Here is a 27,845-nt window from a genome sequence, read left to right as displayed (position 1 = left end):
AGAAACTTAGATTCTACTTCACTTGATTCTAACAGTATTATGATAGATAAGTTACTTACCTTCTCATAGTCTTAAGAAAATGCTGAGTTATATGACCCAAGTTTCTCTCATATATAACCTTCTTTAGCTGCCTGTTTCTAGCAATGAGCAGGCAGTGGCCCAAAACAATAACTCCACAGACATAACAATTAACTTTTTGTTGCTTTTATCTGCTCTATTAAAATATGATCTGAGAAGACAATTTATTCCCCCATCTAGAATATAAAAGTACCTTTACTTAAATATATTCACACTAAAAACTTACATTGATGAGGAAGTATATGAACTAATCAAGACCAAAGACTTGCCTCTTAATTTTTCTTTCAATTGTATTCATATTCCCCAAGAGGATTCCTTATATAAAATTAGTTCTTTGAATTCTTATAATAAAAATATTTATTAAGGCATGTTTTATGGAAGTCAGAGTATTTATTACACAATGAAAATAATATGGGGTCAAATAATTTAGGTTAGTTTTAAATTTTCTGAGTGACCATGGAAAATTCATTTAAGAATTCCAACATCTTTTTTTATCACCATAAAGAATATGAGAATGGATAGATGGCTCAGTTTGTAAGGTGCTTAGTACCATGGCTAACAATGTGAGTAGGATCCCCAGGACACAAACAATCAACGGAGAGCACCAACTCCTTCAGGTAGTTCTCTGTCTTTCAGATGTGCACCTTGGTATGCATTTACCAATACACAAATCACAAAATCAATAAATATAATCATGTAAAGATCACAAATTGAAATACAAGCATTTATTCCTACATTAAATGAGAAAAATATAAATTTTAACCACTATGCAATTAATTTTAGTAGAAAATTAATAATTCTGAGTTTAGATGTATGCTATAGGCATCAAGAGGGTTAAGTGTGCCAATCAATTTAATCCTCAGAACATGTTCCATAAATGAGGTGCTGTTGCTATCCTATTTTACATTCAAGAAAAACAAGGAATAATGAACTAAAACATCTCCAAAGTTAGGTAATAAGTAAATAAGTAGCATTTACATTGAAGTGAATACAAATAGAACAACCCTAATAATCATCAGTGGCCAAACTATACAATTATGTACCTAACAGACTGGTACAGGTATCACAGAGATATAAATGGAAGCAGATTTTAAATCATTGTAATTAGTACATACTTCATTATTAAAACAACAAGTAGTTTAAAAGGAGTCATTGCACACTTCAAATTTTCATATGCTAAAAAGAATATATTAATGTTTATTCTAATCTTCAAAAGAAAGCATATATTAAGTTTGTTTTAATAATTGGACAGTAAACAAGTCTTTCAGTAAAAAGAAATATTTAAATTGTTACTATGTACAGAAGGTTTAGTAATAATATAACTGCATGTCTAGAAATGTAAAGTTTCAAAATAATTTTACTCTTATATTATTAAATCTTCACTTTGACCCAATGATGGTGAACCTGAAACCTGTAAGCACTTAATGTCTATTTAAATTTTTGCTTTAAAGCGCCCAGAAAGGACTTTGAAATAAAGACTTCTGATTATATTGTTCTGTTCTTTGTATTACACCATAACTATATATCCATTTGTCTCTTAAATACTTCAACTATATATCATATTACATACTAATAGATATTTTAAAATAGCAATGTTTTTATCTATTTAAATGAAAGATGAGGAAAGGAAGCAAGCAAAGTCTAAACCATGATGGACAAATAGGAAAAAAAAACAGGATACAGATTTTAGCTCAAATATACCATTAAATTTGTCAAATGTAAAGGGATTAATTATTCAAATGTATACAAAATAAATAAACCTTGGTTACATTATGCTAAGCAAAATAATCTGGAAACAGAAAGAATATGCTATATGATACTATTACTCTACAGAGTATTGAAAATGAGTCAAATTTGTAAAGATATGCTTATATCAGGCATGGTAGTAATTAAGAAAAATTACTAGAAATGAACAAGGACTTTCCATGTTTAAAAACGATTAATTCCTCCCATTCACAATTTCTTCAAACAATAAAATACTTTGGAAAAACCTAAAGAACTAAAAGATCTTTACGTAAATCTCATGTAGATTGTTCCTGGACATGAGTGGGAGTAATGAAGGGCGAGGGTCGAGGGAAAGAGAGCCTGTGGGAGCGAGGGAAAGAGAGCCTGTGGGAGCGGGAGATCCCAGCTGGATCAAGAACAGAGAGGGAGAACAAGGAATAAGAGAACATGGTAAATGAAGACCACATGAGAAAAGGAAGAAACAAAGTGCTAGAGAGGCCCACAGAAATCCACAAAGATACCCCCACAATAGATTGCTGGCAATGGTCGAGAGACAGCCGGAACTGACCTACTCTGGTGATGGGATGGCCAAACACCTTAATAGTTGTGCCAGAAACCCCATCCAAGGACTGAGGGATCTGGATGCAGAGATCCACTGCTAGGCCCTGGGTGGAGCTCCAGGAGTCCAATTGGCGAGAAAGAGGAGGGTTTATATGAGCAAGAATTGTTGAGACCAAAGTTGGATAAAGCACAGGGACAAATAGCCAAACAAATGGAAACACATGAACTATGAACCAAAGGCTGAGGGGCCCCCAACTGCATCAGGCCCTCTGAATAGGTGAGACAGTTGATTAGCTTGATCTGTTTGGGAGGGATCTAGGCAGTGGTACAGGGTCCTGTACTCATTGCATGAGTTGGCTGTTTGAAACCTGGGGCTTATGCAGGGACGCTTGGCTCAGTCTGGGAGGAGGGAACTGGACCTGCCTGGACTGAGTCTACCAGGTTGATCTCAGTCCTCGGGAGGAGGCTTTGCCCTGGAGAAGGTGGGAATGGAGGGTGGGCTGGGGGGAAGGGGAGGGGGGAGGAGGGAGGAGAACAAGGGAATCGTGGCTGATATGTAGAACTGAATGGTATTGTAAAATAATAAAAAAAAAAGATCTTTACAAGGAAAAATTTGAAACACTGAAGAAATAAGTTGAAGGAAATACTAGAAAAATAGAAAGGCCATCCATGTTTATCACAGATCAGCCTAATTAATACTGGGAAAATAGCTATGCTACAGAAAGGAATCTGCAGATTCAATGGAATCCCCCATCAAAAGAAAAGGACTTTATTGTTCAATGTACAGGCACAAGAAGGAATTTATTACCAGGTTACATAAAGTACAGGCACTAAGACCAAAAACTGACAAATGGAATCATATGGAACAAAAAACCTTCTATACAGCAAAAGACATTGCTATTCTAGTGAAGAGGCAGCCTACAGAATGGCAAAATCTATACCAACTGTACATCTGACAGAGAGTTAATGTCTAGAACACACAAAGAAATAAAAAAACTAAAATATCAAGAAACAACCTAATTAAAACTTAGGGGTGGTACTAAAACTAGAATTTTCACAATATAAAACGCTGAGAGATATTTATAATAACAACATTCTTAGCCATCATTCAATTGAATAAGACAGTACATAACTAAATTGTTTAAGAATCTTCATCCTAGTAGCAAGTAAAGTAAATTTAATAAAGATCAAGAACAAAAAAGAGAAATGCAAATTAAAACTACTTTGCAATTTCATCTTATCCCAGTCAAAATGGCAGAAACCAAAACAACAAATGACAACAAAGCAAGGATGTGGGAAAAGGAAACCCTCATTCAGTTTTTGTGGAAAGTGCAAACTTGAGAAGTCATAATGGAAATATGTAGAATTCTCAAAAAAGCCAAAAGTAAATATACTATATGACCTAGTTATACCACTGCTTGGCATATGTCCAAAGGACCTCAACCTTCTACTTGACAGATACTTGGCTAGGCCAAGCTCATTACCACTCTATTCACAATAACTAGGAAGTGGAATCAATCTAAATTCCCTTCAACTGATGAATGGATAATGAAAATGTGGTACTATAAACAATGCAAAATTATCCATTTGTAAAGAAAACTGAAATCATGAACTTTGTGGGTAAATGGATGGAATTAAAAATACTACACTGAGTAAAGTATCAGTTCAAAAAAGGCAAGCAACACACTTTCTCTATTTGTGGATGCTAGCTCAACAGTCTACTTCATAGACACTCATTCAGCCAAGTTCATTGCTGCTCTATTTACAGTAGCAAGAAAACGAAAACAATCTAAATGTCTTTCAAATGATGAACAGACAATGAAAATGTGGGACATATATTCAGTGGATTGAATTGAAACCATGAAATTTGCAGGTAAATGGATGGAACTAGAAAAGATCACATGGAGTGAGCTAACTGAGATCCAGAAAGACAAGCACTACATATTCTCTCTCATATGTGGATGCTAGCTTTGAACTGTACGATATTTTAAAAACAAGCACCCACAGAAATAAGGACACTAGAAAGGGACCATAGTGGGAGCAGCAGGATGTTAAGGGAATAGGGCTAGAAGGCAGATGTTATGGAGGGGAACAGGTAAATAGAGGAACAGGAAGGGTCAAATAAGGTGAGGGACAGGAGGGCAAGGTAGAATAGGGAGTGTGGGAAGTAATAACATTAAAGAATTTTGAGAAAACAGCCATTTGCAGACTTACCACTGTAGAAGCACAAGATGAAGCCAGCCAAACTCCCTACATGGATAAGGGAGGTTCTGATGAAATCCCACTCCTGGATAAGAAGCTTCTAGAAATTGATAGCTGCTAGTGCTGGAGATTAAGTTTTCTTCGAGAGGGCAATCCTTAAGGGTCCACCCGTGCTCTACTAGACCCGCACACATATAAACAACACTAAATGGACTCAGTTGGTTTTTTTTTTTTTTTTTTTTTTTTTTTTTGGTTTTTTTGAGACAGGGTTTCTCTGTGTAGCTTTGCGCCTTTCCTGGAACTCACTTGGTAGCCCAGGCTGGCCTCGAACTCACAAAGATCCGCCTGCCTCTGCCTCCCGAGTGCTGGGATTAAAGGCGTGCGCCACCACCGCCCGGCTTCTCAGTTGGTTATTTAAGAGTAAATAAAGTTAGAAGAGGAAAGTAGTGTGTGGAAAGTGATAGTAAAGAATTAGAAGGGAGGGAATGAAATGGGATAAATTTAATTAAAACAGTATTTTGTTTTCTATAAAATTCTCAAACAAATAAATAATATAAAACTCTGTGAGAATAAAACCAAAAGTAATACTGACACAACAGTGCATATCTCCAAATACAGCCATGCCACATATATTTTATTCATATAATAAAAACATGCCATAGGAACATAGGAGCCAAGATATGTTAGAAGCATTGCAGTGATAGTGAACTGAATTATCTAAACCTAGGCTAGGGGGCAAGGCTTGCAGAGTTTAACATAAGTGGTAAGTTAAGCCTGAAGGGTGAGTGTTCTTCTATATCTCAAGTATTAGAAAGCAGGAAGTTCATCCTGGGAAAGAACCCAAAACAAAGAGCCAAGAAGGAAGGGCAGGCTAGAGAATTGTCAGTCAATTTGGTCAGGTTCCAGTAACACAATCAATGCTGAAAAATGACGCCCAAAAGGAAGATAAAGGTAAAGAGATGTGTAGAAACTACTAGATTATCTTTAATATTAAAACTTTAAGAGATTTTTATAGTGGCAGTATAAATACAAAATGAAAAAGCCATAATCTGAAGATAGATAGCAATAATATGTGTATCGATGTAATGAAATAGTTCAAACAATAAATAATATCACCTTCATGAAGCAGTGAGGGGAGTTAATTACATAGATTGAATCTACAGGTATTTGAAAAAGGAAAACTCTTCTTCCCAATTGATAATTTTATTAAAATATTTGATTCACTTTCAATGGGAAGAAAAGATAAGCCAGCATTCTGCTCCTCCAGCTCTTAGATTCTTTCTAGTCTCCCCTTTTGTGTTTTTTTCCCCAAGTCTTAGTCTATGAGGCTGGACAGCCATTAACAATTATCAAAACAAAAATAGAAATTTTTAAATTCCTTTTGGAACTTCAAGGGTAAATGATTATTTGGCAGATTTAAACTATCAGAGATGGGTTTACTGATAATCAAATGAAATGTAGGCCTTATTAATTTTCACTTACAAGGTCTGTAAGAGAGCTGAAAGTAGAAGAGTTCTGGGTAGCTAGCTTGGCAATCAAGGCAATGCTTTGAAAACTTTCTGGTAAATACCCTTGAGAGATTTCAGCAAGAAAGTGAATAGAAATTCTAGGATAAGAATATTTAACAGGATCATTCTTATTCTGAAGAAGTTTTATGTTCATAATTTTGCACATTTCATAACTTCATATAAACTTCACTCCACACAAAACCTAAAATACTTTCAGCCACAGACTTCCTTGGCATTGAGAAATGGAGAGAGCTGATAGTGTGACTCCTAAAGTGAATGCCTGTTTCTAATTCTACAGAAATTGATGCTCTAAGTAAACTAACCAAGTGATTTCCTTGAAATACATACTGAGTGCTATTAATCAATCAATACTGAATAAAGAATGAATAATTGATGTTCTATATCTAATTATGCAGCGACTAAAAATAAAGATTTGAAGGTTAAATGTTATTTTAAAGTCATTCTTCCTCAAAAAATCAAAAATATCTCTGCAAAATATTTTTAGTTGCATGCACAAATGATTGGAATGGTCTGAACACCTGGTTATATCATTGATTATATTTGTGACCTTGAGCCTAACTCTGTCTCTGAAAAGATTCTCACATAACCTTCTGTCCATTTTCAGATAATCTTCTCTTGCTGCCTCCATCACAGAAAACATGGAAAAGTTCTTCCTAACTCTGTCCTATCTCATCAACCCCTTTGCTTTAGATTGTTCCAAATTGCATTTGGCTGCCTTTCTTGTTTTTTCTGCCACCAAAAGCATAAAATGCCAAATCACCCTACTACAAAAGTCTAAAGCCTGCCTGTAACCTGTGTAACTTTCAGTATTATTCAATCTCCTAATTTTTGGTCTTTTTTATTTAAAAAAATATTATTCATTTTACATACCAATCACAGACCCCCCCACTCATCCCTCCTCTTGCTTCCCCCAGCCTCCCGCCCCCCTCAGATTCATCCCCCATCCCAACCTCCAAAAGGGTAAGGCCTCCCATGGGGAGTCAGCAAAGCCTGGTACATTCAGTTGAGGCAGGGCCAAGCCCCTCCTCTCTGCCTCAAGGGTGAGCAAGGCATCCTACTATAGGTAATGGGCTCCAGAAAGCCGGCTGATACACCAGGGATCCTGATCCCACTGCCAAGGACTCTTCAAACAGATCAGTCTACACAACTGTCTCTTGTATGCAAAGGGCCTAGTCTGGTCCCATGCAGGTTCCACAGCTGTCAGTCTAAAATTAGTGAGTTACTATGATCTTGGTTCAATTGTCTCTGTAGATTTCCCCATCATGATCTTGACCCCCGCCCCTTGCTCATATAATCCCTCTTCCTTCTCTTCAACTGGACTCCCTGGTCTTGAGCTGGTGCTAGGCTGTGGATCTCTGCATCTGCTTCCATCATTTACTGGATGCAGGCTCTATGATGACAGGGTATTCACCAATCTGGTTATAGGAGTAGGCCAGTTAAGGCACCCACTCCACTATTGCTAGTAGTCTAATCTGGGGTTGTCCTTGTAGATTCCTGGGAATGTCCCTAGCACCAGGTTTCTCCCTTACGCATTCCCTCATGTTCTCATCCCCCATCTCCTCCCCTCTACCCAGTTTACTCATGGAGATTTCATCTCTTTCCCCTTCCCAAGGTGATCCATGCATCCCTCTTAAGGTCTTCCTTGTTTCCTAGCTTCTCTGGAGCTGTGGGTTGTAGTCGGATTATCCTTTGCTTAACATCTAGGACCCACTTCTATTTTTATTCAGTTTTATTTATTGTTTCTTCAAACATTTATTGTCTTGGCATATTCATTCAAGGATTTTTCCGCAGTAGGAGTCTTCTTAGATGTTATATCTGATCATTAAAGCCTTGTTCACTACTACCTCTTGCAAGGGGACTTCCAGAATTAACTTCTCCATTATGCCATCATATTACTTTTGTTATTCTTTTTTTTTTTTTTTTTTGGTTTTTCCAGACAGGGTTTCTCTGTGTAGCTTTGCGCCTTTCCTGGAGCTCACTTGGTAGCCCAGGCTGGCCTCGACAGAGATCCGCCTGGCTCTGCCTCCCAAGTGCTGGGATTTGTTATTCTTTGATTAATAATGTCCATCGCATGACAAAGGGATTGAAGACTTCACAAATGACTCAGAAAGCCTAGTGTCAAATCTTTGCTCTACTGCTCACCAAGCTGTGGAATTCTGAACAGGTTAATTAACTTCTAGAAAATTTAGCTTCCTTTTACTGAGAAAACCATGTGCACAACGACATCTTTTCTATACTTAGAAACCAGAAGAAACACTGAAAAAATCAGGGTAATCCATTAAGGAAAAGTCACAGATTCAGTCATCAATGCATATGAGAGAATCTCAGTGTTTGTTTGTTTGTAAATGGAATGCAGGTAGGGTAGTAATGAAGAGGTAAAGGAATACTGATCAACCAGGAATAAGGCAGTTTTCAGTTTCCCATTTAGTTTTTTTTCCCTAAGACTATAATATTCTGAGCAAGTAACTCAGGAAAGGAAAAATATTACATGGTACAATTTAAGAACAAAATCCCCCTGGAACCCAGTTATGTGTGATACTGTCTTTTGTTCCCACTTGTATGATGAATTATTCCAAATCTCCACAGATGACAAAAGTATGCAATTTTTAAAGAGTGTGTGTTTATGTATGAGTCCAGATGTGTGTACAGACATATACTATGGCAGAAATGTGGAGATAAGTTGACAGCCTCAGGTCTCAGTCCTCTCCTTTCACTTTGTTTAAGACATGGTGTCTCTTTTGCTGCTACATAAGCTGGGCTAGCTGGTCCACGAGCTTCTGTGCATTCTCCAGTTTCTATTTCCCATCTTGCAGTTAGAGCACTGGATTACAGACAGTGCTACCAAGCCTGGATTTCTGTGGGTTCTGGGTATATGAATTAAGGTCCTTGCACATCTGCACCAATCCATTCACCCACTGACCCACTTCCCCAAGCCTGTACAATAAGCATTTATTTTGTTTTTAATTATTTCTTTGATTTTTAATATCATAAATAATATGGTTACATCACTTCACTCCTCCCTTTCTTCCCTACAAATATTCACATATACCCTTCCTTTCTCTCTTTGAAATTCAAGCCTCTTTTTTCATTAATTGTTGTTACATACATATATGTATGCACATGCATATTTTTAAATAAATATATACACCCTGCTCAGTCTATAAAATATTACTTGTATGTATGCTTTCAAGATTGGCCATTGGTATTAGATAACCAAAGGATGAGTTCTTCCTGGGAAAGACTATTTATCTTACTGTCAACATTCTTTAGTGGCCTGCAGTTCTTTGTGTAGGTTCCAGACCTCATGAACTTAGCCTCATCTATTTAGCATTTCTATTGCTATTGTCCTTATTCAGATCATGTTTAGGCAGAAGACATGTTGGTGACACCTTATGGATATAGCATCTGAAATTCCTAGGAGACATAATTTCACATTGAACCCCTTTATCTTCTGGCTCTTCAAATCTTTCCTCCCACCCTTCTTCAAAAATCCCTGAGCCTTAGATGGGGGAGTTGTTTTGTAATTGTATCTGTAGACCCTAAAACTGCCATAAACTAAATTAACTAAGCTAGCATAATCTCTAACTGCATTCTATGTATTTGTCCTTATACCCACAGATAAGTAGATTCCTCACTCCTGATAAAGAAAACTTCCCTTTGCAACAGATGGAGACCACCAAAAAAAAAAAAAAAACTACAACCAGTCCAACTGCAGCCATGTGGAGCCCACCACCAGCAGATACATCTACAAGCATTTATTCTTAAACTCAAAGGCTTGTAGACTGTGGTTTGATGGTCTCATATAAGCAACTTTGCTTTAGTCTGCAGGAAGTCAGACTATGCTCTGGTATGAAGCTGAATGAATCAAGATATGAAGAACAACTTGTCTCTCATATACCCACTCTTTTAAATGACCACCAGCATGATAAAGGCAGGCCAAATTACACAAAGCACATTAAAGCCTCTGTTGGAGCTGTTAAATTCCACCAATCAAAGAATGTCATACAACAAAGCCACGTGTGTGTGATTGCATGTGTGTGAGCATCGTACAATGGGAGAGTGAAAAGAATACATTTTTTTCTGAACAATAGCCCACACAATTTAGTGAAGTGTAGGCAAAGTTATCTCTAAATTAGAAAGAAAACTAAATAAACTGCTGCATGCTGGTAACAAAGCAATGACTCCAGGGAAGAATATATTCTTTTATAGCTCATATTCTGGAGCCTGAAAGAGAGAGACGTATATAGAAGTTACTACACATGAACGGTAGGATGACAAGAAGGATGTGGGGGGTAATTCATTCTATGTACAGAACCTTGAAATTTATAGGATAGTAAATTTTTTATCCAATCAAGTTTGAAACTTAAGGATGAAGTGAGTTTCTATACAAAGGGGAAATGTATGCAAGGTTACACATATGGGGACTAAAGTAGCATAATAGATGTTGATATATCTGGTGTGTGTTGAACACAGACAATGTAGGAAATATGACAAGTGGTAACATAGGAAATACAGAAGATAAATTGCATTGGACATAAGCCAGACCTAGAATCCTAAACTGTAATGTTACCACAGAGTATTAATCATGAAAGTAATGCATATTTTTAAAAATGTAAGTGCAATTGAGCATGAGGATGACTGTCCAGGTGGGGTCGTAAAGTGTCAAAGAGAATCCAAGGATGTAATGATAAATGAAGCAAAGTAGTAGAAGTATGAAACAAAAGGGAATTATTAATAACCTTATGAAAACAATTTTACATAAGTCTGAGTGAATACAGAAGTCAGAAAGTTATGTTTAGTAAAAATTGAAGCCAAAAGGATTTAAATCTAACTCTAAGTACCTCTGGGATGGCATGGAGAATGAAGTTTGCATTCTCTCTTCCTCTGTCCTTAACATTATTCACTGAATTCTCTCTTACTATAGATAAGTCCACAAAAGTTCACAAATGACAGTTTTCTAACTACATGCCCATACAATAAAGAAAATGATGTCTATTTACAATCATTTTATTTTTGAAAATTTTGCACATATATGTAATGCATTAAATATATTCTCCCCTCATCTCCCTCTGATACTTTCCAATGATCCATTCTGCCTACAAGTCCCTTTCCTATGTTTATGTCTTTTGGTTTTGTTTTGTGACATGCTGAATTTAATCAGGGTCACCTGTTTGACCCTGCGTACTGAAATATCTGGTGGAACTTGGTGGACTTACCAGTGGGAACACATCTAAAGAAAATGATTCTACATCCTCCAGAATCCATAAGTAGCCAATAGTTCAGCAGGGAGGGGTAAGGTTCCCTGTGCCCCTTCACTCACTGTTGACAAGTACAGGCTTGTGAAGAGCTGCTGCAAGAAATCAGAGCTGCTGTATGCTGTATGGTCATAATTTAAGTAGCTATGTTATACCTAAAAGATAGCATTTTGCCACTCCTCTCCCTATCTTTATCAATTTATTTATTTATTTGTGTTTTCTTTTCTGAAATGTGGTTCTATTATATAGCCTTTTCTGTCCTATTACTCATTGTGTAGACAGGCTGACTTTGAACTCACAGAGATCCACTTGCTTCTGCCTCCCAAGTGCGGAGATTAAAGATGTGCACTACCACATTTGGCTTCTCCCTATCTTGAAATCATCTCTAAATTATTTTTACCACTATTCTATTATATCCCCAAGCCTTAGATGTGGTGGTATAAATGTCCTATTTAGAGCCAAGCACCCACCATCACTCTGTCTTAGCAATGTAAGCAGCCAAGAGTCTTTGGATTCACTGTCACTGATTGAACAAAGACCCTTCTCTGAAAAATGCTGAAGGTAGTATTTGCCAATGAGTATAATCATAGATGCTGAAATGGTAGTTGGACAGCAGGTCAATTTAACTAAAATATAGAAATGGGTTCCATGCTAAGGCATATGACCTCCCTAGCCACGCGACCAGGCTTATAGTGCCAGACTTGCGATCTCTCCTATAGAGTAATCCTCAAATACAATCAGAGTACTTGGTTATCCCCATACTAGTTGTGACATTGTTGAAGCCAAGTACACAACTTGCATGAAGGGTTGTTGTTATAAGTTGTGGGATTCACAGCTAGATTAGTAAACCTCCTTGAGGAAGTTTGTGATTAACCTAATGTGGGTCAAATATCCACTCCATCAATCCAGTGAATAGGATGGCAGCATTTCACTAATTATTTGCTGGTACTCTTAGTGAAAACATTATAATATTATCTAAGTATGAAAGGCAGGTGAATTATTATACAGACAACCACATCTATCTAAAAGAAAGGCATTGGTTGAGTGTGACAAGTAGACCGTCCCAGTTTGGTTGGACTAGAAATAAAGCTCAGAAGCAGATGAATTGCCTAGCATGTAAAAAGACTTGAGCTCAATCTCCAATACTGAGGAAGAAAAACAGTTCTGGCTGGTAACTAGAAGATTAATGGCATAATAACTATAATAGGTGGTTTATGAAGAGAAGTATTAAGGAATTTTTAGATATGTCATAATTGTAATATCCATGCAGGATACTCAATAACTACTAAAAAGAAAAAAAAACTTTCAGGAGAGTGATATACACACATGCACACATACACACACACATTTATCTATATATGTGTGCTTGTAGGTATAAACACATATAAAATATGTCAGTGCATATGTTAATCCTCCCTACCCAAAAAGCAAATATCTCCTGGGTCTAGTGCTCTTATTTCAGATACAGTAGTAAAATATCTGCCTTATTCTTCTAAACTGGAGTTATTATTTCTACATTAGTCTCTGTCCCCTCTTTTCATTTTTTGTAGTTTCAGAACTTTATTCTGAAAACATTAAAAGAAAAATTCCAGAAGTGAGAAATCCACAGTTTTAAATGGTACACCACTTTGAAATTTCACTTCTGTATCTGAAATAAGCTCACAATATCCAGGAAATGTCTCCTTTCTGCAGAAAAGAACACCTGAAAGCAATGGACTCAATAAGAAATGTGAAAAGCTGAAACAGCTGGAAGAAAACACAGGCAGTACACTATAATAAATACACATAGAAAAGGACTTTCTGAATAGGACGCCAGTTGCCCAGGAACTAAGTTCAACAACTGACAAATGGGACCTCATAAAACTTCAAAACTTCTGAACAGCAAAGGAAACAATCAGTCCAGTAAAGAGGATCCTGGAATGGGAGAGACTCTTGCCAGCTACACATAATGGCAGTGGATTGCTATCCAGGATATACAAATAACTTAAAACAAAACAGAGACTCAGGAAAACAAGCAACCCAATTAAAAATGGGCTACAGATATGAACAGAGTGTTCTCAAAAAACAATAAAAATGGCTAAGAAATATCTCAAAAAAGGGAATAACATCCTTAGTAACTAAGAAAATGAAAAATAAACTTTGAGATTTCATCTTACACTAGTCAGAATAAAAAATACCAAGAAAGGAACTAACAACAAATGCTGGTGAGGATATGGAGAAAAGGGAACCATAATTCATTCTTGGTGGAATTTCAAACTGGGGCAGATACTCTGGAAATCAATGTAGAGAATTCTCAAAACTATAAAAATGAATCCCATATGATCCAACTATACCACCCCTTTGCATATATCAAAGGACTCAGTGGTTCTCAGTTTGTGTGTCAAGACTTCTTTGAGGGTTACATATCAGATATGCTGTATATCAGATATTTGCATTACTATTTACAATAGTAGCAAAATTGCAGTTATGAAATAGAAATGGAATAATTTTATCATGGGGGTCACCAAATGTGAAGAACTGTATAAAGGGTCACAGTATTGGGAAGGTTGAGAACCACTGAAAGGACTCAAACTCCTATTCCATAGATATCTGCTAGGACAAGCTCACTGCCACTCTATTCATAATAGCTAGGAAATGGAATCAATCTAAATGCCCTTCAAATGATGAATGAATAATGAAAATGTGTTATACACAATGCAAAGCTATTCATTTGTGAAGGAAAATGAAGCCATGAAATTTGTGGGTAAATGCATGTAACTAGAAAATATCATATGAGTGAAGTAGTATGCAACCAAAAGGGAAAGTGACATGTTTTCTCTTATTTGTGGATGATAGCTCCAAATCTTTAGGTACAAGTATATAAACTGGAGAAACCACAGATAGAAGTGGAGATAAATAATATTAAGGATGTTTGAAAAGTCATAGGGAATTATATTATTTTATGACTACCTAAAATTGCAAATAGTACATATAAATATAGATGTTTACATGTATTTACATCTATGTAGTTTAAATTGAAGTTATGACAATTGGGGTGACAATGCTTCTCTCCCTCTACAGAAAAAGAAAGTAGACTAAAAAAAAAAAATCCTGCCAGGCAAGGGAAAAGCCCTTTGAACTTGTTGGTCAGAGAAGTCCAAGAGATCCCATAGCAGTATGAGCTATTTCTATTGCCCTTTGTGCCTTCCTGAAAAAAAGGTAAAACCCTATTTCTGAGAACACCACATGTTTCAGACACATGATTTGGAGAAATTTATCTGGATCTGACTGAAAACTTCCTCAGTGAGGCCTGGGGAGACTACATCCCCACTTCCTTAGTTATAGAAGGAGCCATCCAAGCAACCATCATAGAAAAGCAATAAATAGCTATATCCAGCCGTAATGCCCATAAACCACAACAATGTCCAGCAAAGTCAAATATTCTGAAAGTGGTATTAATAGTCTGGAGGATGCCAACAACATCCCAATTGGTCTCAAGGCCTGGTCAATAGGAGGGAATTCATTCATGTCTGCCACTGAAAATTTAGCCAACTACCTATGGCTTGTGGGATCATGGAATCTATAAGAGAACCTACTAGTACCACTTTCTTAAGCCCGTATCCTCTCTAGCTGCATTCTAAATATTTATTTAAACCCAGAGATAAGTATAGTTCTAACCCCTCATCAAAAAAAGTTTTTGTTTTGTTTTTTATTTTTGCAGCAAACAGATATTGTTACAGAAAGCCATAACTGGTCAGGTGACTGACCATGGGGTGCCCACCCCCAGTTAGTGCATTTGTAACAGAACTCTTATACCTAAGGGTCAGGGAAAATCTAGGAAGAAAGAATGGGGAAATGTTAAGAGTCGGAGGATAACACAGCTACTGTGATACAGTCTCTTCCGAAAAACAAATAAATAAACAGGCACTAAGAGGTGGTGAGTGCATGATTGTGAGAGGACTGGAGGATGTATTTGATCAAGGTTGTGGGGCGTTTACCCACCACCCCCAGAGTTCCCCAGAGTTTTCTTGAGTGTGAGCAGCAGGAATTATTAGATAGAAGGATTTATAGCGGAGAATCTTGCGGAGATAAACAGATAGAAAATAAAGGATTGCCTCGAGAGGGCCTGGAACCTATTCCAACTGGCCCCGACTGTCTCTGCCCAGGGTTTTTATAGAGACGCCAAGGGGTAGAGCAAAAGACCTCCTCCCCCAGCACAGCCAAGTGTAGAGCATCTCAGACACCTGCACTCAGGCCCATGGTCCTGATCATCCTCTATTCAGACCTGCTGGGTAAAGCCACAAGGAACCCGAGAACGGGCTCCCACACAAGGTGTCATGTGAACTCACTAAGAATTGTTAAAAATATTTTATGAGGTATTTTGGCAGAAATTTGAGCCAACTGAAAAGTTCATAAATATCTCTTGAAATAGGTATGGTTAATTTTGTTTTTAAGAAAAAGAAAAAAAAGTGCTGTAGCTTAGGTAGATTCACACTATCAAGTACATCTACCTTATATTATCTACTGCCCTGGGTGATAATCAGCCACATATTCTAATAAACCTATGATAATTTCTACTCCATAAAGTATCAAAATGCAATGCTGATTAACAGAAAATATGTTGGAATCCATCTTGGAAAGCATATTCCATGCTTCTGAAACTTGTATGAGTCTTCTTTAAAATAAAAAGCTACAGAAGTTCTTGTGAATGTACTTAAAATTCTGATTTCCTATTATCTTTACACTCACTAAAGTGAAATATTTCCTGAAACTCTAACTTTTGCAGTTTAATTACATATTTATAACAAAAGAAAAATATTGACGGTGTGTATCATACACTCTCAAATCAAAGCTAACCATTCCCATGATATAAAATTTAAGGGTTTTATCAATGCCAAAGTAATTTTCAAATTGCATAAAATGTGTTTCTGCCCAAGTGCATAACACTTTATCTCTGCTGCCCTGTTTAGTCTTCATAAAATATTCAACATGTTTCTATCCAGATGTTGATAAAAATTAATTTAATAACTGAAGGAGGAAAATCAATTTTGAAAATGACAAGATTACCCAGAATAACAATAATTACCACTTTTTAAAGGCTCATAAGAAAATGGAAGTCAAGCCATTTGAAGATCTTAAGTCAGACACTGTATTTTCCTACAGAAGATTTTTTTTAATGAGAAATAGACCAGAAGTGTCTTAGACAAGCTTTAGGTAATATGAAATAGAGGTCAAATATCCTGTACAGCTGTCTTAAGAACAACTTATCAGGCAGTTTGCACTGTCTCTTTATTTACAACTATTGCTCCTACAGGTGTGCACTTGAGTTTGGACCTCTGTTACTTTGTAATGAGTTTGCCAGGAATGATGCAGGAAACAAATTTGTAACAATATGTCTTTCCCAGCCAAGAAACTTTCGAAAGAGACAGTTTCTTTTGGTGAAGAATATGGCAGGAGGACACAAAAGATCAGGAGGACCAGAGAGGGGAAGCTTAACCATAATTAACAATCTTCCTTTTTACTCTTAATAAACAGCCAAATAGAATGACATTAATAAGATTGAGTTACCAGTATAATGTGGTGATATTTTAATCTGTGTCCCTCAATAAAGTTTACCTGAGGATAAGAGGAAAAAGCCAGCCACTATAGTCAACACGGAGGTCAGGCAATGATAGCATAGGCCTTTAATTCCATCACTTGGAAGGCACAGATCCATCTGGATCTCTGTTAGTTCAAGACCACACTGGGAACAGAGCCAGGTGTGGTGGCACATGCCTTAAATTCCAATATAAAAGTCTGGAGGTCTGTACAGACAGACAGGAAGTAGACCTCTTTGGCGGAGGATCTCCAAGTGGTAAGAACACAGCTGGCTTCTTTCTGCCTTTCTCATCTCTCAGCTTTTCACCCCAAAATCTGGCTCTGGGTGTTTTATTCAATAAGACCTTTTAAGATTTGTGTTACAACATAGTTTGGAATGTTCAGAGATTACATAGCTCACCTTCTATTCCCAGCTCAGGCAGGTCCATCATATGCTAATATTAAGAAGCAGGCTTACAACCTCAAATTAGTCCACTTTTCTAAAGAATGAAAGAAAGATAAAGGCCTACATCTGTTGCATGTTAGTGACAAAATGTCAAGTGCTTCGCCAAAACACCTAAGACGTCTCCATATTATTGGTCACTTATAAAATTCTAATCTGCTCCTCCATATGCAGAAAAACCTACACCATGATGATAGCAGGAGGGGGGAGAACTAAACCTTATCTTAATCTGTCCATAAATCCATTGTTAGAGATACATGTGAATAGAGAAAGCAGAGGCAATCTTTGTTTTTTAAAGAGGTAGTTTTTTCAAAAAGAGAACTATACAAAGTGTTCTGTTTTCATCAATATGCTGCCAGGTTTTGAAATAGTATTTTTCTTCCAAACAATAAAAATCTTGACAAGTAAGCAACAAAAAAATCACTAATACACTTGCAGCTGCATTTCAATCTATACAAAATCTTTACACAAAAACAACCAAGAAACTGCCCGGCTTAGCAAAATTATCTCACCATTTGGGCCTCAAATCAAAGATAACTGTGAAACATAAACAGAATTTTTATAGGTCCACTGAAAATATTTCAACAAATATTTGAATGAAAATTACAAAAGGTGCACAAAAAACCTACATACTAACTTCAAGAGCAAAAAATCAAGGAAATATTTTTCTAATTTCACAAATGAAGTTAACAATATTCTCAATTATTTTAATTCTGAAAATGTATAAAACACAGAGGACAGTTTTATCAAAAGACTGAGGCTGTAATTCTAGCCTAACTAGCAGCAATATATGTTTAAAAAGGAGTCATGAAGGAGAAAAAAAGCTGTTTTATCTAATCAGGAGATGACTTAAACCCTAATTAAAATAATAGAAATGAAAATGAAAAGGGAAGAAGACATGTGATAGACCTTTTATATACTGGGTAAATTTACTAATAATAAATTAATTCTAAATTTATTTATTGTAATTACAGGATAGATTTACTAATGAATGATGGTGAGTGTGATGAGTATCTCCTATTGTTCTCCAGAACCATTGTCTACTGCCTTTTTCCCTCTCTGTATTCCAGCTGGTTTCCTACCCACCAAAGACAGAGAGGAGGAGTGGGTCCTTCTCTTCCTGGGTGTTCTAGTAAAGACCAAAGCTCGGGGCTGGAGAGATGGCTCAGAGGTTAAGAGCACCAACTGCTCTTCCAGAGGTCCTGAGTTCAAATCCCAGCACCCACATAGTGGCTCACAACCATCTGTAATGAGAATGCAAACACAAAGCCTGGGCTATGCACTGAAACTCAATCTCAAAAAAACCAAAACTAAATAGCAAGATAACTCTGAGGTAAGGGTACTTGCTTCCAAGTCTGACCATTTCTGTAAAAAAAAAAAGACCAAAGCTCATATCAAGGTATCTCTTGGTACATTTATTCTTCTCTATGGTATTTAGCAATCACTTTTCTTTCCTCATCAAGCCTGGGAAAGAATAGAGTTCTCTGTTGTCAGCAGCCTAACACTTGTCAAATAGCCTATCTCCCAGAATTCTGTCCACACCTTTATAAACAATCCCTTTATTAAATCAGCAAAATTACCCAATTTTAAGCAAACCATTTGTTTCCCGTCAGGATCCTAACTGATATGGAAGATTATCTCATAGATCACAGACAGGCACTGGAAGAAGCATCATTGTTATAGCCACTCTGCTAATAGAAAAAATTGTGTCAGATATGCCTAACATAGGTGGTAACTAATAAAGATTGATGAATTAACATAAAAATCCATACACAATTAAGATTTGGCAACAAGTTCTGGTTAAACATTATAAATCTCAAAGGAAAAAAAGACAAGGAACTATAAAATATACCATCCAGACATCAAAGGCTCACAAAACATATGGGCAACCAAAAAGTAAGTTACTTCTAGACGCTCTTTGGTAATTATTAATAACATTACTCTAAATGCAGTCTAATTATATAATATAGCCTTTCATAAGGTGAAGGTAGATAACTATCAACCCCTAAAACTAATCATAACCTTGTCTTAACCTTGACAAGTTAAAGTAAATTACATAAACCAAAATGAGTACTATGAAAGAAAAATCATGGAAGAAATTAATGAAATGGAGAACAAAAGAAAACAAAAAATCAAAATAAACAGCCACTTCTTTGTGAATATGAAGAGAATTAACAAGCTAAGACAGGGAGGATACAAATATAATTAGACATGAAAAGGGGGACATTGCTGTAGATATTAATGAAATACAGAGCCATTAGGAAATGATATGAAGCTTATTCAAAGCAACTACATACAGAACTAACATATGATCCAACTATCCCACTCCTGAGTGGATAGCCAAAGCAAAGGAAATCAATACATCTAAGAGATATGTTGACTCTCATTACTCTACTTTGGTCCATGTGTCAAAGATATTGTCAGAAGCATGTGGTATTACAAGACCTGTACTGATTTAAGCCCAGATGAGGTGCCAGTAGTGAAATGGGGAAGTGGGAATGGAATCATACTCCTAACCAAAGCTATCTATAACTGATACCCACTCATGCTAGTTAAGGTTACTATTTCTGTGATAAATACCATGACCAAAGTAACTTGGAAAAGAAAGGGTTTATTTGGTTTATATCACTGTTCATCATTGAAGGAGGTCAGGTCAGGAACTTGAACAAAGCCAGAACCTGGAGGCAGGTGCTGATGCAGAGGCCATGGAGGAGTGCTGCTTACAGGCTTGCTTCTATGACTTGCTCAGCTTAATGCCTTATAAAGCCAGGACCACCCACAATGGGCTGGGCTCTCCTACATCAATCACTAATTAAGAAAATGCCCTACAGGCTCACTTACAGCCTGATCTTATGGAGGCATTTTCTCAATTGAGGCATACTCCTGTCCAATGACTCTAGGTTGTCAACTTGACATAAAACTGGCTAGTACAACACTGACAAAGGGAAAATCAATTTCTCCAATGGCATGTGACTAGGTATTTCAACCATACTTCAAAGTATGACCCATGCCTAGAAATAGTTCACCAACAGAAACAAATTCAATATTATTTTTTTGTGTGGGGGGGTGGGGAGGGGTATATTTGCTTTGTTTTGGCAATACTGTTTGTATTATTGGTCTTTTGCTTCCTTGTTTTTATTTTCATTTTTGTGTTTATTTGGGAGAGTTCTTTGTTTTTTTCTGTTGTTTTCATTTTTGTTTAGGTTTTTTTTTTTTAAGAGGGAGAGAACACACAATTGAGTGGTTAGAGAGGTGCGACAGGTCTGGGAGGAGTTGGAGAAATGAGGTAGGTAAGGCCAAAGCACTGGGCCATACCTTAAGCAAACAATGAGCTGTGACATGCACAGAGAACACTCTGGCCCGAGGAAACCTGACCCATAAGCTCCAAACCAAAAAATGATGATATGCAACCCAGAACCAACCAAGAAACACCATGTCAGCTAAAAGCAAAAGCCCGCCAAAAAGCCCCATATATATACCTCAGTCTTTGTTTAAGAAATAAGCTTGCTTGCAAGCTCCCAGAGTCTGTGTTGTTGACTCTACATCTATTCACCCTCTACTCCCATGTATCAGGGACAATAAAACCTAAGTCACAGTGCCAGCAACATTCTGGCCCCCAATGTGGATGGACCCCTACCTGGGTCTTGCCCTTTGGTCCTTTTTAACTTTCTTTTTTGGATTGTCTTCTTTATTGCTGGCCTGCTTGCTGGCCTGAGCCCTATTAGGACTCAGAGTTGTGACACACCCCCTTTGGCTGTTTTGGGTGAATAGACTCCTTTGCCTAATTTTATGTTTTCCTCCCCCAAGTAGTGAGTATTGGGGTCTTTTTATCTATCTTTTCATTCTCCCCCCACTTTTTTTTTCTTTAGGGGACACTGTTTACTATTGATCTGCCCAGCTTCTAAAACGTATGGCCAGGCTTTGATTCTCCAGCTGTAAATCCTCTGATCCCTCCTCAAGGGTTTCAGAACTTTGCTTAGCAGATTATTGACTCCTTTAGTTTGTTTCCTCTCTGCCTATTGTTCTTTGTCATGGGAAACTTCTCTTCTGCCACCAGGGATCCCCAACTCAGAGCTCTTAAAGCTCTGCTTCAGACCAGGGAAATAAGAGTTAAAACTTCTCATCTAGAAAAATTTTGGAATGAGGCCTCTGTTATTGCACTCTGGATATCACTTGAAAACATTTGGGACCCATCCTTATGGATAAGTGTCCTCTTCTTAACTAGGAAATTGGGAGTACAGGAAGGGAACCCCCCCACACACACACACACATGGCATTTATCCTAATTCTACTGGCTCGAGAGACAGAGAGCACTTTGTGTTCACTGTCTGGGAGCCCAATGGTCAAAAACCTGCTTCCCATTATCACTGAGGTTTTACCACAGGGTATGAAAAACAGTCCAATCATATGCCAGTTGTATGTTCAACAGGCCTTAGCTAGGGTCCCTGGTGAGGTATTAATGATCCACAATATGGATGATGTCCTATTGGCTCACCTGAGCAGACAGAGACTTCAAGGGTTATTGCTCTGGCTCCTTGAGGATTTAGGAGCCCTTTGCTTCAAGATGGCCCCAGAAAAGATACAATGGCTACCCCCATTTGCCTTCTTGGGTTACCAAATCAGCCAAGCCATCTAACCTCTCAAGGATTCTGTTATAATATGAGAGTCCTACTCCCTTACAGACATCCAGGAACTCTGTGGCACCATTAACTGGCTCAAGCAATTTCTACCCATTCCCTATAAGGACATGAGACAACTGTTCTCCCTTCTCAAAGATGGCATCCCTCCCCCTCTGCAAAAATACAGTTGATGGAAAGGGTCGGGAATCTCTTAAAGAGGGCTAGTGAACTTGCCTATAATGCCTCTCTGGGGAGTTATAATCCAAATGTTGCCCTGATAGCCCTATTCCTTTAGACTAAGGGTGGCATACTGGGAGCACTGTGGCAATCAGGCCCCCTAATCTGGATACACCTGTCACATTCTGAGCTACCCCATATCACCTTGAAGTTTAATATTGCCTTTGAGATAGGCATTAAAGCAATAGCAACTGCTAGGAGAATCATGGGCCACAAACCAGACAAGATTGTCCTCCCCTTCTCCCTCCAAAATACTCAGCCCTTCCAGAAAATGATGATGGGTTTTCCAGGGACCTTGGATAACCACTTTCCCCAAGATGAATGTTTGTCAGCCTTGCTACTCCTTGAGTTAACTTTAAGCTCATGTGCTAATCCCTTGAATATCCCTCTTCCTCAAGCAGCTATAGCCTTTCCAGATGCCAATAGAATGAAGTTTGGCCTAATAATCACAATGCCCAATAACAAAGAAATAACTCACACCCAACTCAACCCAGGCTCTGTCCAAATGGGAGAACTCCTAGCCATCCTTAAAGTACTGGAGTTAAGCCAGTCAGTGCCCATAAACATTTTTTTCAGACAGCCAATACACAACCTAGGCATGCAAGCTGTTGTCCTTTGCTAAACTAAAAACTCTTAGAGATCCAATCTCCATGACCATGAAAGCAACACATGCTAGAGAACAGGAGGCGTCCCTGGTGGATAATCCATATCCAATCTCATTCAGGGTTGCCAGGAATGCTTGCTTCAGACAATGATAGGGTTGACAAGCCCATCATGACAGTAAACCTGCCCCTATTGGAACAGGCTAGACTACATCAAGGCATTAAAAACCACTATGATGGTCATGGGAGTGCCTTGGGCCATAAAGACAGATAATGGTCCCACATATACCTCCCAGCAGTTCAAGGACTTTTCAAAGGACTGGAATATTGACCATACTACAGGTATTCCATATAATCCACAAGGACAAGTCATAGTAGAAAGGATGAATCAATCACTCCTTAAAAAAAATCTATAGAAATTATCAAAAGAAACAAAGAGAGAACAACATTTGGCATTGGTAGTAGTTCTGTTTAAGAGCAATTTCCTATCATTTGGTGATAAAGGCCTGAGTCCAGTATATAAGCATTGGTCCTCCCTCCCAAAAGAGATGCCACTCCCCCTGGTCAGATGGAAAGACCCTCTATTCAAAGCCTGGCAGCCTCCCACTCCTTTGTTAACATGGGGATGAGGGTACACTTGTGTTTTCCCACAGGATCAAATGGAGCCAATATGGGTGCCAATCAGAGACATACAGCCTGCTATGGATCAAGAAAATCTCAGGAGAACCTCTCCCTTTGCTGACAGTCCTGCTACTGATCCTGCCAATGATTGTTCAAGCTGAAGATCTTTGGGCATTAGTTCCTGCCCTGCCTATAGCAATGCCTGTTACGGTAACTACCCCTACTTTCCCAGGAATTTATAAAACTAACAAAATCTTGGGCTTTCTTTATGGCCTGTTTCAAGGCTCTTTTAATTATTCATTTGGATTTTATGTTTTAGCAGATATCCTTTGCTTTGATGCACACCATAGGATGAATGCTTCTGGGTGCATCCCTTTCTCCTCTTATATTACAGGAGATCTTAAGGGACTACAAGGGGTAATTGGAAGACTAACCGGATTTATGTGGGGTATCAAAATAACGGGCCCCACTATTGAGAAAAAAGGAAGAAAACATCACTGGAGGCATTCAGCAACCATTTGATTCCTTTTGTTTAAATTCAGGGGACTAGCCGGGCGGTGGTGGCACACGCCTTTAATCCCAGCACTCCGGAGGCAGAGCCAGGTGGATCTCTGTGAGTTCGAGGCCAGCCTGGGCTACCAAGTGAGCTCCAGGAAAGGCACAAAGCTACGCAGAGAAACGCTGTCTCGAAAAACCAAATAAGTAAGTAAGTAAGTAAGTAAGTAAATTAATTAATTAATTAATTAATTAATTAATTAATTAATTAAGGGGACTATACCACCAAAATTAAAATAACTATTAACTGGGATCATTGCCTTCCCAATTTTGTACCCTGACCCCTTTATATTATGATACCATCTCTGCTTCTGACAGAGTTATAAATGATCTCTATGTTATCATTTGAAATCATTTTGACCTTTCTGCCACCCTTGTTTACATAAAAACTTCCTTTTATCTTAACCAATTCCTCCATGCCAATGCTAAATTGCACTGGAGACCTTTGTAAGCTGGGACCCTGCTGGAATCCTGAGGAGGCCTCACAGGCAGTGGTGGTGCACCTCTCTACTTTCTTTTGGGTACCTTTGACCAATATAACACATATCCAGAGGGTAGAATTGATGGAACAAACCAGAATAAAAAGAGACTTTGGTATAACAGTAGCCATAGCGGCCACTATTTTGCTTGCTGTTGCAGGTGGGGCAGTGGCCACAGCCTCCCAAGTTCAAATGGGAGCCACCACTTCTACACTTAATGTGGTCATAGAAGAATCAGCCCAAGCATTAAGCACTCAACAGCTGACTAATTCCCATTTCCAGTCAGCTATACTCAATTTACAGCAACAACTAGATTTATTAGATGAAGAAATCCAGACATTAAGATGGCTAGTAAGAGGAAACTGTGATCCCTGATTCTCTTCCTTTGTTTAACCCCTTATCTACCTCATATCACCCTTTTCATTTTATTTTATGGATGCTAGTGGGAATTAGAGTTCTTTTCTCTAATCTTGTTGTCCCCACCTCAGGGAACCCCCAGCATTTGGACTATACCTATATAAGGTGGCCTGCCTGGCAAGCTCTTACCTATCATTGACTACCAACCATGGAAGGGTAGGTCCCTGGAGAGTGCCTAGGGCATTAGACAGAAGCATGAAACAGAACTATCATGAATTTCTGTGAGACAGACTCTTATTATTTCCTTAGAGGGGCCATGATCAAGACAAACATGACACAAGCCAGGAGTTGGTTAAGGGAAATCATGTTGGAACTGTGGAGCAAAGTGTTCTTAAACAACTCTCTAATGAAATCTTAAGGCTGAACTCCACATGTGTGAAACCACTGGAGGTGTCTACAACATTCTTTGCTCAAATTTGAGATCACATAAAGTCAATCCTTGACCCTTCAAAAATTATAGCATGGGAAATGATAGGGGGAATGGTACTTTTAACAATTCTGTTGTTCAAGTGTTTCCTATGGCATTTTTCCCGGCAGCACCATATCAACAAAACAACCCTACAACTGTGAATGACTCTGGAATGCCCTGATCATGGCCCCTCTAAGAAAGTAATAAAGAGCCTATCTCAAAAAAATTCATGATGGTTCTGTTTATGCCTCTGTCTAATGCCCTAGGCACTCTCCAGGGACCCACCCTTCCATGGTTGGTAGTCAATGATAGGTAAGAGCTTGCCAGACAGGCCAACCTAATACAGGTACAGTCCAAACGCTGGGGGTTCCCTGAGGTGGGGACAACAAGATTAGAGCAAAGAACTCTAATTCCCACTAGCAGCCATAAAATAAAATAAAAAGGGTAATATGAGGTAGGTAAGGCCAAAGCACTGGGCCATGCCTTAAGCAAACAATGAGCTATGACAGAGATGTTCAGAGAGCACTCTGGCCAGAGGAAACCTGACCCATAAGCTCCAATCCAAAAAAATGATGACATGCAACCCAGAGCCAACCAAGCAAGAATCACCACAGCAGCTAGAAGCAAAAGCCCTCTAAAAAGCCATATATATATAAGCCTTTGTTTAATAAATGAACTTTCTTGCAACCTCCTAGAGTCTGTGTCATTGACTCTGCATCTACTCAACCCCTGCCTCCAGGTATCAGAGACAGTGAGACCCCAGCTGCAGAGCCAGTGACAGAAAAAATTGGGAAAACATGTTGAATATATATTATATACAAAATTTACTTGAAAATAAAGAGAAATTTCCCCCACCAAAGGAAAAAAAAGAGAAGACTGTGGTGCTAGTCAGGGGTGCCAGAACCTTTAAGAGGTGGAGTCAAGTAAAAGAAAAGCTGGAGTCATATCCCCTGAGGAGATATTGGCAGCCTATTCCTTTCTCTCTTTCCCCCGACTCCTGGCAGGCATGAAGTGATTGGCTTTCTCTGCCATATTCTCTCTGCTGTGATACATGAGTCCAAATGCAGCAAAGCCTAGCAACCACGCACTGAAATTTCCAAAATGGCAAACCATAACAAACCTGCCTCCTTTAAGTTGATAACTTGTTATTTGGTCATAGCAGTGGAAATAGGAAGCTCACTTTCACTGCAGCATCATTTGAGATGATAAAAATATAGAAGTAATATAGGTGTACACATGGACAAATGAAAAAGGAAGATTGATATATGCACACAAGAAATTATTATGCAGCCTTAAAAATCAAATTCTGTTGTTTGTAAACCTTGAGAATACCTACATTCCTGTCTCTTTGATGTGAGATGTACTATGCAGGTTACAGAAGGAGAAACCTGGACACCAACCCAGCCATAAAACCCTCCACCTACACTCCGTCCTTTCTGCAAGATGTGCTAGGGCAATGGTGGCTCAGAACTTGTGGGAATAGCCAACCAATGTTTAGTTTAACTTGAGGTCCATGCCACAAGAATACTTTCAAATCAAATAATCAGACAAAGAATGCTAAGTACCAAGCACTCCCACTCATATGTAGAAACTGAAAATATTCATCTCCACAAGGACTGGGAAAGTTGGGAGAGAAAGAGGATGAAAAGAAGATGGGTAGTAGTTATGGGCTGCAGTTAAATATGAGAAATAGCTCCTAATATATTATAGCACATGGTAGGGTAGATGTGGCTGACAAGTATTAACTAAATATCTTAAAATCAAGTTCATATCAATCATAGACTAAAATATATTAATCTTTAAATATTTTGGAAATAAAGATACAAAGCTATTTTGACAGTCTTGTGGTAGGAGTTTATTAAATCACAAATCTTAAGCTAAGATTTATTATATGTGGATTATTGACATTTTAAATTATCAACAAAGGACAACATAAAGATACCTAAAACATATATAGTGCTTAAGAATTAGAACTAAGAACACTAAAAATTCTTGATTCAGTAAAATAGTTGAAAATTTGTTTTTCAAAATACAAAGTAAAAATGCAAATTTCACACAAGAACTCTGAAAGAACAATAAATTCATAGTATAACTGAAACATAGACATATTCCTTAAAAATTATATAACAGAATATTTATTATATTGGCAAAAGCATAAAAGCCAGAAAACACAGTACAAAAAATGTGAAAAAATGAAAACTCTTACTCACATCTGATGGAAGATATATTACAATGGTTTAATCAACAATTAAGTAATAATCCATTAATAAAAAGTGTTCCTAGCCTGGAATCAGCAATGTATCTGGAGAAATATACTCTGGAGCCTATGCATATACAAACAAAGAAATATTTAATATCTGTTGTAGCATTGATTATAAGAAATAAAATGTATCCATTAATGAAAACTAAAAAAATTATGGCACACTCAAGTAACTTAAGTTCAAAAAGTAGATAAACTAATGTTATATGTACTAACAAGGGCAAAATTTAAGTATGTAATTTTAAGAAGAAATTCAGGTTGGAGAATAATATACATA

At 37.7% G+C, this 27,845-nt stretch overlaps 1 protein-coding gene across 3 annotated transcripts in view; it reads right to left on the bottom strand.

Annotated features, from left to right (window-relative positions):
- Agbl4 (ATP/GTP binding protein like 4) overlaps window positions 1-27,845 on the bottom strand; it is a 1,176,960-nt gene that overhangs the window by 981,685 nt on the left and 167,430 nt on the right. The window lies entirely within an intron of this gene.

Source organism: Peromyscus leucopus, chromosome 2, assembly GCF_004664715.2.
Source record: "Peromyscus leucopus breed LL Stock chromosome 2, UCI_PerLeu_2.1, whole genome shotgun sequence".
In the NCBI taxonomy this organism is placed as follows: Eukaryota; Metazoa; Chordata; class Mammalia; order Rodentia; family Cricetidae; genus Peromyscus; species Peromyscus leucopus.
This window is presented reverse-complemented; position numbering and strand designations above follow the sequence as displayed.